Source organism: Pinus tabuliformis, chromosome X (genome assembly GCF_031772625.1).
Source record: "Pinus tabuliformis cultivar Carrire ecotype Pingquan chromosome X, CPIR1, whole genome shotgun sequence".
Classification (NCBI taxonomy): Eukaryota; Viridiplantae; Streptophyta; class Pinopsida; order Pinales; family Pinaceae; genus Pinus; species Pinus tabuliformis.
The window spans coordinates 1,221,886,170-1,221,898,615 of NC_142308.1; the positions used below are offsets into that span (position 1 = coordinate 1,221,886,170).

General features: G+C 38.5%; 1 protein-coding gene across 6 annotated transcripts in view; it reads left to right on the plus strand.

Moving 5' to 3' along the window:
- LOC149144371 (uncharacterized) overlaps positions 1 to 12,446 on the plus strand; it is a 177,327-nt gene that overhangs the window by 125,134 nt on the left and 39,747 nt on the right. For 5 of the 6 annotated variants that reach the window (XR_016265238.1, XR_016265239.1, XR_016265240.1 and 2 more), the window contains exon 2: positions 9,080 to 9,248. The exons of the other annotated variant lie outside the window; for it this stretch is intronic. The gene's annotated coding sequence lies outside the window, so the exon portion shown is untranslated. The remainder of the gene's footprint in view (positions 1 to 9,079; positions 9,249 to 12,446) is intronic. 6 annotated transcript variants of the gene reach the window in all.

Sequence of the window (12,446 nt, forward strand, 5' to 3'; positions counted from 1 at the left end):
CTCTCCCCTAGGCAACAATGCCCCTATGGGCTAGGCTACTAAAGCAAATAGATTGCAAATAAAAACCATAAATCATTAACACAAGTGCATATTAAACATTGAAATCAATACCAAAGTTACCTCACAAAAGTCAAGCCAAAAGCCCACAACCCCAAAGACTAGACCTCCAAAGCCTTTTTATTGATTGAAGTATGAGAATTATACAAGTAGCGTTTCCACAAGCTTTGAGCTTCAAACCATGAAATGAGAGAGGTCCAATGGGTCTCTTTATACAAAATTGGGAAAAACCATGCAACAAGTGGAAGAGGGTGAAGATCTCTATGAATTTTTCCAAGTGTGAGGACTGCTGTAGATGACTGTCCACGTGTCCCTTGACTGCTGCGTTTTCCCTCTGCCTGGCTGTGCGCAAATCCTGACTGCTGGTGCGTATCTTACTAATGGCTGATGTGTGAAGGAGGACTGCTGCCATGTGGGAAAAAGGCTGAAGTTTAAACTCCAGCATCTGCCACCAAATTGAGATCCTAACTGTTGTATGATTCCTTGATTCTGTGATGATCTCCTAGATGATTGCCAGCGCTGGAGCATAACTGATGTGTTATCTATTTGTTGCTACATGGAATTTAGAGTGAAGTTGAGAGTGTAGAAAAACTCCACTAATCACTGAAGTGTTTAACCTTAACTCAACCTTCCAAATCTGCATGGATTTCAGGAGCTTTTGGCTAGTTGACAAGGCAATTCCAGTCTCTCAATGATCCGAATTGGATCCTTAAATGTTTTCATGACTGTTTCAAATTATGATAGATCAAATCTTATGAATAACAAAGCTTATCAGAAATGACTTCTGGACAATGGCAATTGTGGCCAACACGGAACAACGAGGACCCATGGAGACCGTGCATGGACGCAAATTGGAAAATGGGAAGCCCGGATCCAGAAACAGAGGCAGTTTCTGATACGCAATTAGCGCAAAACGCTAAAGCGCTAATCGCGTATCGCAGTACAAAACCCTCAGAGAAGGAGAGCCCCGAGCGTTCGGTCACAGGGAAAACAGGAAAACCGTACGGAAATTGTCAGAAGGCGGGTCCCGGGCCCAAAACCGCCAGGATATCGCGTGCACTTCGAGCGGTAAGTGGGTTTGGCCGAGTTCAGCGCGATGCCATACACTGGGCGACGCGTGTCCAATGGATGAGAGAGAAAACCGCTTACATCGCGTGAGTAACGGTCGAGAAACCTACCTGCGCAATATAGACGGAGACCGTAGGATTTGGAGGCTCCAGATCAATGGCGAAGAATCAACCCGATGGATGACCGGATTCAACGGGGAAATAGACTGAGGCACATAAAGATTTGAGGTCCGGCATGACCGATGAGCTTGTAGAAGAATCAATTTTGCGGGCAAATCCTGGAGTAATGGAAATAATGCCCGTTCAAAGAAAACTGACACTCAGTTCGTAAGGTGACAAGTAGCCACCTCTTTGTGCAGCGTTATACAGTGATGATGATGCAGAGCAGGGGAATTCCAACGGATAGAGGCAGGCGATCCAGAGAGCCGGGAAGAGGAAACAAACAATCAGGTAGCAGATTGGCTTTAAGCCACAACGGACACAGAGACAGAAAACAGAACAAAAGAGAAGGGAACAGAAGTAGAGAAGGAAGCGAATTGCAAAGAATAGAGAAGCCGAGCTGACCTGCAGAGCAAAGGCAGTGTCGAGTAGACAAAACAGAGAGAGTCTGAGAGTCTGTGAACTCCAGAGAAGGCTTGAGAGGTTCAAGCAACTCCTCTGTGTATACTTATCTAGTATTGAGTACCAAATTCGGCTCATACCATTGAGACTGGTTGAGGTCGAGATTCAGTAAGGGGGAGTCTGTGCACTTTAGAGGCTTGGGGGATCCAAGTACCACTCTACTGATCATCATCTGTTAAGTGAGACTCAAATTGAGCTCCTTGTTGTAAAATCTCTGCTTAAAGACACAATAGAAAAGGCCACCATTGAAGCTGGACCAGGAGACATAGCCCAGGAGGATTGGGTGAACTCCTTATTAAATTTGTTGTGTTCTGTATTTGCTTACTGTGTTTCTCTTACTGTTTCAAGTGTCTATGTATTTCGCAATCTTATCAATCCGTTACCTAAAATAAGATAGACACACCCCAGCACATGAGTCTGTAATACCTTCATTAATTAACTGAGATAATTCACGAGTGATTTTCAGATCAAGTGGTATCAGAGCTCCTAGGTTGTTTAAGGTTAGACAATCTTGTGCTGGATTTCGTTGTTGAATGCTAACTAGATCAAAGCTTAAATTAGGAGGAGAGTTGGTTGAGACTAACCCGGAAATTGCAAGAGTCTATCCTCAAAAGAAAATGTCAGAGGAAAGTCCTTTGGGACCAGATCCTCAATTTATAGATAGTTTCTTGGCCATGAGGTCCATGGTAGAGGAAATGTATAAGGACTTTAGGAAACATAAAAAAGAGGATTCATCAGGCTCCAAACAAGATAAAGGAGAAGAAGAGTCTCTCCTCCATGACCACTCAAAAGGCAAAGGGAAAGAAGAAAGCTTTCTCACACCTCCTAATAGCCCTGAACATAAAAAGAAGACATCTTTGATTAAATTAGATGTTAAATTTGATTTACCCATATATGATGGAGAGTTGAATGCAGAGAAGTTGGAAAATTGGATCAGACAAATTGATGTGTATTGCAGAGTGCAGAGTATCGACTCAGACAAGAGTAAGATTCAGCTGGCCAGCCTACGCCTTGGAGGCATCGCCTTGGTCTGGTGGGAAGGCAGGACACAAGCTGACATGAAGAAACATGGTTAGATTCTTTTTGTTTGGAGTGAATTTGTTTCTGCAATCAAAAAACAGTTCTATCCAGTAACTTAGATGCAGCAAGCCATGATGAGTTGAAAAACTCTTCGCCAATTGAAAGGGCAAAGTGTACAGGGTTACACCCAAGAATTTAGGAAGAGAGCTTTGATTCTAGGAATTTCATTAGACACACCTGAGACTCTGTTGAAGTACATAGGGGGTCTACACAGCTACATGAGGCACATTATCCTCATGTTTAATCCCACTAGTATAGATGAGGTATCTGCTCAAGCTACACATTTAGAAGCTAGAGGAAAGAATGGGAAACCAAAAGTTGGGGGATCATCCAAACCCACTGCAAGCAAGAATAAGGAGAAAAGAAAACAGAAATGGAAAGAAAGATGGCTCGTGGAGAATGTGCATTGATTACCAGGCATTGAATAAGATAACAATAAAAAATCGTTATCCACTTCCTCTCCTAGATGATCTATTAGATCAGTTAAAGGAAGCTGTTTATTTTTCGAAGTTAGACTTGCATAGTGGATATCATCAGGTCAGAGTTGTAGAACAAGATGCATGGAAGACTGCTTTCAAAACAAAGCAGGGATTGTATCAGTGGCTGGTTATACCTTTTGACTTAACTAATGCTCCTGCTACTTTCATGAGAATAATGAATGATGTACTCAGACCTTTTCTTGATGATTTTGTTATTGTATATTTGGATGACATTCTTATATTTAACAAAACATGGGAAGAACATTTAAAGCATGTTAAACAGACACTAGATGTTTTGAAAAGAGAAAAACTTTATGTTAAACTCTCAAAATGTGAATTTGGCAAAACATCTTTGAATTATTTGGGACATATAGTAGGGGGTGGTGAATTGAAGATAGATCCCTCTAAAGTTGCAGTCATTGTAAACTAGCCTAAACCCAAATCTGCTACAGAAGTTAGAAGCTTCATAGGAGCAGCACAATATTGGAGAAAGTTCATTTCTAACTTTTCCTCAATTGTAGCTCCCTTACATGCTTTGACAGGATTGAACAAGGTGTTTTAGTGGGGAGGCAAATAGCAGAAATCTTTCGACATGTTGAAAGAAAAGATTAGTACCGCACCAGTACTAGCACTGCCAGATCTTCAAAGATTGTTTGAGATCCAAATAGATGTCAGTGATTATGCCATGGGAGCAGTGTTGATACAACACGGTAAATCCATATGTTATCATTAGGAGACATTTAATTCTGTAGTAGTTAACTATCCTACATATGATAAAGAATTGTATGCATTAGTACAGAGTGTGAAAAAGTGGAAACATGATGGGCAAAGAGACAGTTATCCATACTGATCATCAACCACTTCAATATCTACACTCCCAAACTAAATTGCAGCAATCAAGACACTATAAGTGGATGGGTTTTCTACAACAATTTCATTTAGTCATCAGATATAAAAAGGGCATACACAATAAAGTTGCAGATATGTTATCTAGACCTATTATAAATGCATCCACTATACTTAAGCATAATTCAATATTGCATGAGAGCTACATTGAACAATATGCTCAAGATATAGTTTTTGAAGATGTATATGCAACTTTAAGTCAAGGCAAACGAGTAGAGGAATTGGATTATCATGTTAAGGACCGACTCTTGTATCATTGTGGGAAGCTATGCATTCCACAAACTAAAAGAGTAAAGATAATTCGGGAAGCAAACACTTCTCTAATATCAGGTCACTTTGGGGTAAGTAAAATAGTTGCACAGCTGCAAAGATTTTGTTATTGGCCAAAAATGAATGAGACAGTTTCTAGATATGTAAGAGGGTGTACCATGTGTGCTAAAAGTAAGCCCAACAATAGAAAACTAGGTTTGTACACTCCACTACCAGTTCCTTCTCATCCTTGAGAAGGTATTTCCATGGACTTTGTTGGAGGACTGCCTAAATCTAGGAAAGATCATGGCTATTTATATGTTGTTGTGGATAGGTTCAACAAAATGTGTATTTTGATACCTTGTAATAAACAGGTTATAGCTGAACAGACTACAAAGTTCTTTCAACATGTATGGGTTCATTTTGGATTACTCACTTCCATTGTATCTGATCGAGACACCCAATTTGTTGGGAAGTTTTGGTCGAGTCTGTGGGAACTAATGGACACCAAACTGAAGAAAAGCACAACTTTTCGTCCACAAACCGATGGCCAGACAGAAGTAGTCAACAGGACAGTGATCCAGTTGCTCAGAGGCTATTGCAGCAAGCATCCCAAACTTTGGGATGAACATTTGTGTTATGTGCAGCATGCTTACAACCGAGCAAAACATTCTTCTACACAGAGATCTCCTTTTGAGACCTGTTTTGGTTTCACACCAAGGTCTCCCTTGGATTTTGTCTTTGGCAAAGACATAGCAGTTGATGGACACAGTGATGTGGACAAGGCAACCGGGTTCATTGAACAAATCCAAGAGATTCACCAGGCAGTATAGGAACAGCTGGAAAAGAGCCAAGCCAAATACAAGGCAAGGTATGACAAGCATCGGATGGAGCATAGTTTCCAAGTTGGTGATCAAGTCTGGCTGTATATCAACAAGGACAAAATGCAAGGTGAAGGTAAAAAGCTAAAGCCAATAAGGTATGGACCTTTCAAGATACTTTAGAAAATTGGTGAGAATGCTTTTCGCCTTGATTTACTAGCTTACATGCACATCTACTCAGTCGTTAATGCAGACAGCTTGAGACTATTTGAACCTTCATTAATTGAAGACCTCGAAGAGCAAAGTCAATTGCCTTCTATTGATGATCTGTTACCTGAATATCTCAACGAATTGCAGGAAGACACAGTTCTGGACAGAAAGGTGAGGACGACATGCAAGGGAGATGTTGAGTACCTCAGGATTGGACTCAAGGGTTCAAAGCCAAGCAATGCAAAATGGATATAGATTGGACAAGTGAGACAGTTATTCCCTCACTTAGTCGATGCTTGAAATCCAACTTTTGGTGGTCCAAAAGCTTTTTCTGTGGGAAGGCCGTGATCCGAATTGGATCCTTAAATGTTTTCATGAATGTTTCAAATTATGACAGATCAAATCTTATGAATAACAAAGCTTATCAGAAATGTCCTTTGGACAATGGCAATTGTGGCCAGCACGGAACAACGAGGACCCTCGGTCAAAGCGTGCTGACCGTTGGCCCATGGAGACCGCGCATGGATGCAAATTGGCAAATGGGAAGCCTGGATCCAGAAACAGAGGTAGTTTCTGATACGCGAGTAGGACAAAACCCTCAGAGAAGGAAAGCCCCGAGCGCTCGCTCACGGGAAAAACAGGAAAATCGTGCGGAAACTGTGAGAAGGCGGGTCTCGCGCCCAAAATCGCCAGGATATCACGTGCACTTCGAGCGGTAAGCAGGTTTAGCTGAGTTCAGCGTGATGCCATACACTGGGCGATGCGTGTCCAGTGGATGAGAGAGAAAACCGCTTACATCACGTGAGTAACGGTCGAGCAACTTACCCGCGCGATATAGACGGAGACCGTAGGATCTAGAGGCTCCAGATGAACAGTGGAGAATCAACCCGATGGATGACCGGATTCGATGGGGAAATAGACTGAGGCACATAAAGATTTGAGGTCCGGCATGACCGATGAGCTGGCAGAAGAATTAGTTCCGTGGGCAAATCCTGGAGTAATGGAAATAACGTCCGTTTAAAGAAAACTAACACTCAGTTCGTAAGGCGTCAAGTGGCCACTTCTTTGTGCAGCGTTATACAGTGATGATGACGCAGAGCAGGGGAATTCCAGCAGACAGAGCCAGGCGATCCAGAGAGCTAGGAAGAGGAAACAAACAGTCAGGGAGCAGATTGGCTTTAAGCCACAACAAACACAGAGACAGAAAACATAACAAAAGAGAAGGGAATAGAAGTAGAGAAGGAAGCGAATTGCAGAGAACAGAAAAGCCAAGCTGACCTGTAGAGCAAAGGCAACATTGAGCAGACAGAACAGAGAGAGTCTGAGAGTCTGTGAACTCCAGAGAAGGCTTGAGAGGTTCAAGCAACTCCTGTGTATACCTGTATGGTATTGAGTACTAAATTGGGCTCATACCATTGAGACCGGTTGAGGTCGAGATTCAATAAGGGGGACTCTGTGCACTCTAGAGGCGTGGGGGATCCAAGTACCACCCTACTGATCATCATTTGTTAAGTGAGACTCATATTGAGCTCCTTGTAAAATCTCTGCTTTAAGACACAATAGAAAAGGCCACCACTGAAGCTGGACCAGGAGACATAGCTCAAGATGATTGGGTGAACTCCTTTTGTTGTGTTCTGTATTTGCTTACTGTATTTCTCTTACTGTTTAAAGTGTCTGTGTATTTCGCAATCTTATCAATCTATTGCCTAAAATAACATAGACACACCCCAGCACGAGTCTGTAATACCTTCATTAATTAATTGAGATCATTCACGAGTGATTTTCAGATCACTCAACTACTAGTGAACTTGACCCTTTTGAGGTCCCACCTTAATGTGGTGATTTCGCTGCCTAGTCAGTCTTCCATTTGACTTTTGACTTGTTTAAATTCCACATCATTTCACTTGATTTTTGAGAGCATTTTTAATATGCCTCAATATTCATATTTTCAATTTTTTGACACTTAATGCCACTAAACTTGGGAAAAATGGATTTTGAGGGGGGATTATTGAACTTTTTATCCCTTGAAGTGGACCTTAGAAGAATTTCGGGATGGTGAGTATGATTTTCAAGTATTATACGCCCCCAATATCTTCGAGGTTCACTTATTTACCATTTTACATGGAAATTAATTCAAAATCCCGTATTGTGATAATTTTAATAATTTAAAAAATCCTATAAAAACGTAATCAAATTTCGCGATGCTTTAGATATGTCCTAGTATGGTAATATACATCGATTCTAGGCATTAGCAAAGACCCAAGGCCCAATCATCAAGCCCCACATCAGCTTTGGAGGTGTGTGAGTGGAAAAACTCAGCTAGTTATTCATTGCTGAAAAGTGAGAATAATTAGCTAAGTGAAAAAAACACTCTAGAGTGTACTCACTTGATGATCGAGTTCTAAGTCGCCTAAACCTGTTACAACAGTTCATCATACTAGCGACATAAAATACAAGTCCCCATAGTGTTGCGAAATTTGAGAGAAAAATATAGAGATAGGAGAGAAGGGTCAATAGGTGTCTGTTGACTTCTGAAAATTTTGATGAGTGCCTTGTACAATGGGCCATGGGGTCTTTAGGTTCTGCTCGATATAACCTAGTAGATAACACACCATATTAAGCACACAAATCTCTAATCTGATTTCAGTTCTGTGCTAATAGATAGATTAGTGATTTGATCTTAGGGAAATCCCTCTTGACTAAAGGAGAGCTGGCCTAAAGTGAAGGATGGTTATATTGAGGTGATAGCAGGTAAAACTTCCAAGAGTTGTGCTAGGGTTTGTACCTGGAAGATTGGACTTATCTTGTGTGCAGATCTAGGAAGTAACAGCACTGAACACCTGTTCCTATGTTCTACAAACTTGTATAACATAGATGTTGAGTTATTTATGCATAAGATTTTTATGGCTTACATTTTGGAGTCATTTCTAGCTATACATGTGCAAACATTTTTGGTGAACACTGGTGATTTATTCATGCAGTTTGGATATGGCTAGTGATTAGTTCAAACCTTAAATTTTTGATATGATATGTGGCTCTAGGTAATTATTTTCAAAGCAATCAATGAAATTCACTCAATGCTTTGCATATTCATGCTAATGTATTCAACAAAATTCAACATGATACTAGCACGTGATTGTCGGGACAAATGTTACCCTCATTTCGTGTCTGTCAATCAAATGATATTCTTTTGTTATATTATAATTTATTAGAACAAAATGAAGACCATCTGTGCCTTGTATATCGTTTTCTATTTTTCATGGGGATACTGCATTCTATTTGAGAAAAGGAAATTCCATCTTTTGAAAGAAAAATAGAGTGCATTGCTTAATTGTATTCGACTGCGATTATAGAACAAACTGCAAGGAATAAAGAGAGGAGAATATTATGAACTGGAGCATAGGCTAAGTTATCTGTACTAAAATTCTTCTTATGTGAATGAATGTGTTTTTGCTATTGTACATTCTAATATTTAAGTCTTTTATTGTTTGAATTTTGGTCTTGTTTCTTTTTAATTATAATGATAATTGAGAATTATGGTGGCATTTAGATTGTTCTAGTAAGAAAACTATATATTATTTGAGTGCAGACACGTGCCTTTATATTTAGAATGGGCTCCAGAGAATATTCTTGCCCCAAAACCAAAGGCACCAAGTGGACCGATTGAAAGTCAGTCTACTGGTGCTTCTGAAATCAAGAGAATCGTAGTGGAACAACATGCGGGTATTTCTGAGGATGTGGAGTCTGATAGTGGAGAGGTCTGCTCTTTTACACCGTTCACTTCATTCTTATTTTAAATTTTAAGCCTTAGTAGTTGTAATGTTTATTTATGGGCCACTCTCAAAGAGATTTGTTATTGTTTTTTCTTGTTTTCATATTCATCTTATTTTTATTGGTTCTATCTGAATATTGTCAATTATTGATTTCTTATTTATTTTGAAATCGCTTGCTTTATTTTCTTGTTTACATATAGTGATATATTTAAAGTATTATTTCCATAAATGAATTGCTGGCATTCACATTTTTGCAGATTTTAAAGATTGTAGATTTCATTAATCTAGATTTTCAGTTTTTTTTGTTCCCATTCAATTGGGACTACTGATGTATTGTTTACCATGGATTTTCATTTATTTACAAGGTTTGTTATGTTCCTATCCTCTTTTTATAAATAAAACTTTCAATATATTTCCAGGAAAAAATTATAACAAAACAAAAGCAGGGTTTGGTGAGCAGATAAAAAGGAAAAATGGCACAGAGATCCTAGAAAAACCCCGAAGGGAAAACCAGTGAGGAGAGAGAGATTTTTATTACTTTCAAAGAAATTATTACAACATTTATTACAATAGTTAAATCGACTTATCTCATAGGAAATCATGCCTGGATTTCCTAGAATTTCACGCTGTAGCTGCTCCTTAAACACTGTGTCAGACAACTCTTTGGTTTTTGTGCCAATCACACCCAAAAATTCATGCTTGACAATCGCTTAGAAATCCGTGCTAGCTATACAAATTTCCCAACAATTCTTCTCTCGAAAATTGTGTTGCTTTCTGACTGACGAGCTGTAATTAAGCTATAAGAATACCCTGATTTTCATGCCCAAGCTTTCTGAGAATTCATGCTACTCGTTACACTCTGATAGCCTCAATTTTTGCGCTGTCAGATCCCTAGAAATCTGCCCAGACTGCCTTGAAAATCGAGTTGAAGTAGTAGCAATAAATGCAACCTAGATTGCCTCAATTTTAGTGCTCTCTTCAACAGTAAATGTGTTGATCCTCTCCTTGAATTCCATTCCAGTACTCAGCCTTGGAATCTGTACCAAATTTGCTAAGTTACCAGGATTCGGATACGGATACGGATACGGATACAGATACGGATCCGGATCCGGATCAACTAGTTTTTTGAAAATCCAGGATCCGGATACGGCAAGGATACGTCAAGTACAAAAAAATATAATAATATTTTTTAAATTAAAAAAAAAAAAAAAAAACACTTTAGAGTTCAAAAATCAAATACTCCCTGAAACCATTAAATATATTATAAATATATTACATGTTATAAAAATTTGGTTAGTATTAGATAAAATATTTTTTTGGTTAGAGGTATATTTTGGTTTAAAATGCTTTTCTAAATGTCTAAATAAGTTCAATCCCATAAAATGTATGAAACACTAGTGACAAATCAAATTAACAATTCCAACAGAATTTTATCAAAATTTAAATAAATTTAAACAAAAAAAATCACCAAAATATATTGAAAAAATAAAACAATTAAACAATGAGACTACTACATAAAATTAAAACTGAGTAATTTAAATAAAAATTAAAAATTTCCAAAAAAACCCCACATTTAACTATTTTGATTTTCTAAGTAATCCATAAAGTAAGATATATCTACTAAGATATTTCAATTTTTGGGTATTTATCCCACAAAAAAGAAAACTAATTAAAATAATTAATTTGATATATGTGTAAAAAAAAAATTATAAACATGATATATATTTTCATTGTAATCAAATATCTATAATTATTGTATTTTATATATAAACATAACGCTGTAATAATATTGTAATTTTATTTTTATCATATTGACTATTGACAAAAAGATTGTCTTATTGCCTATTGGTTTACACCACGTGTTAAGTTAACAGATTTGATTTTCTGTATATTTTGGGCAAGTCTTCGTGCATTCCAACAAAATTTCACTGTTTTATTATTTTTTTGAAAATTTGGTTTAAAATTGAAAACAACGCGATAGCAACCCGTCAAAATTCGTATCAATGGAATAAAATTATAGCTTAAAAAAATCGATTAAATCAAAATTAAAATGGCTCATGAGAGGACTCATAATTGTTTCTACCGGCATGACTTATGGACTCGTAATTGTTTCTGTCGGCATGACCTATGGACCCGTAGTTGTTTCTGCCAGCTACCTATGGACCCGTAGCTGTTCCAGGGCCCGTAATTGTTTCTGCCGGCATGACTTATGCACCCGTAGCTGTTTCCGCCGGCATGACGAATGATCGAGAAAGCATAGAGCACAGGATTTTTTCGTGCAACATTTCCGGCTACCATACAGCCGCTACAGAATTTCGATCCGTTTCAGTTGACAGGGATCCGTTTCCTAATTTCGTTGATCCGCCTGCATGTTGTATTTTCTACGTATTTAGGTGGATCCGGATCCGGGGATCTTGGCCCTCCCCTGCCGGATCCGGTAACTTAGCAAATTTGTTGTACCTGCTATACTCTCCTACTATACTTAGCCCCTCTCATGCTGTTAATGACTCTCTCTACCTTCTTTGCTTCTCTTCTCCAACTCTCATGAACAAATGTGCAAAATGGTGCCTTCTCCTCTTTCCTTTTTCCCTGTTGCTATGTCATTAAGAAGAAAGACCTAAACCTAAGATCTAATGGTTGAGATTAAATCTTAACCAATTAAATCAAGATTGGAGATCTAATCTCTCATTAACCCATGAGACACTTTCCCCTTTAGTCCCCTTTTCATTAATTACTCAAAAGGTACTTTATGACTTTAAGTTCATAAAATCAAGTGACTTTATACTTTATAAACTCACTTTAACTTTATTTCGCATAAAGTTAAGTAAAAGGGGTCACGTTAGGACACTTTCCTAGGCTAGACACCAATTCTTAGGAACACTTGCCCTTGGTACTCCTTTTATACCACTCCCACTTACAATGGAAAGTGTTTCTCACCACTTCCATCATGTCTCTAAAATAAACATGCTTGCCCCTTGGTAAGGGCTTGGTGAGAATGTTGGCCACCCGCTCATTGGTAGATATATACTGTAGCTTCACTGTTCCTCTCTAAATATAATCCTAGATAAAGTGGTATTTGATCTCGATATGCTTTGACTTGTCATGAAATACTAAATTCTCTGTGAGTTTGATACAATTTTTCCTATCGCAGTAGATCACTTTTGGTCTCAGTCGTTGACCATA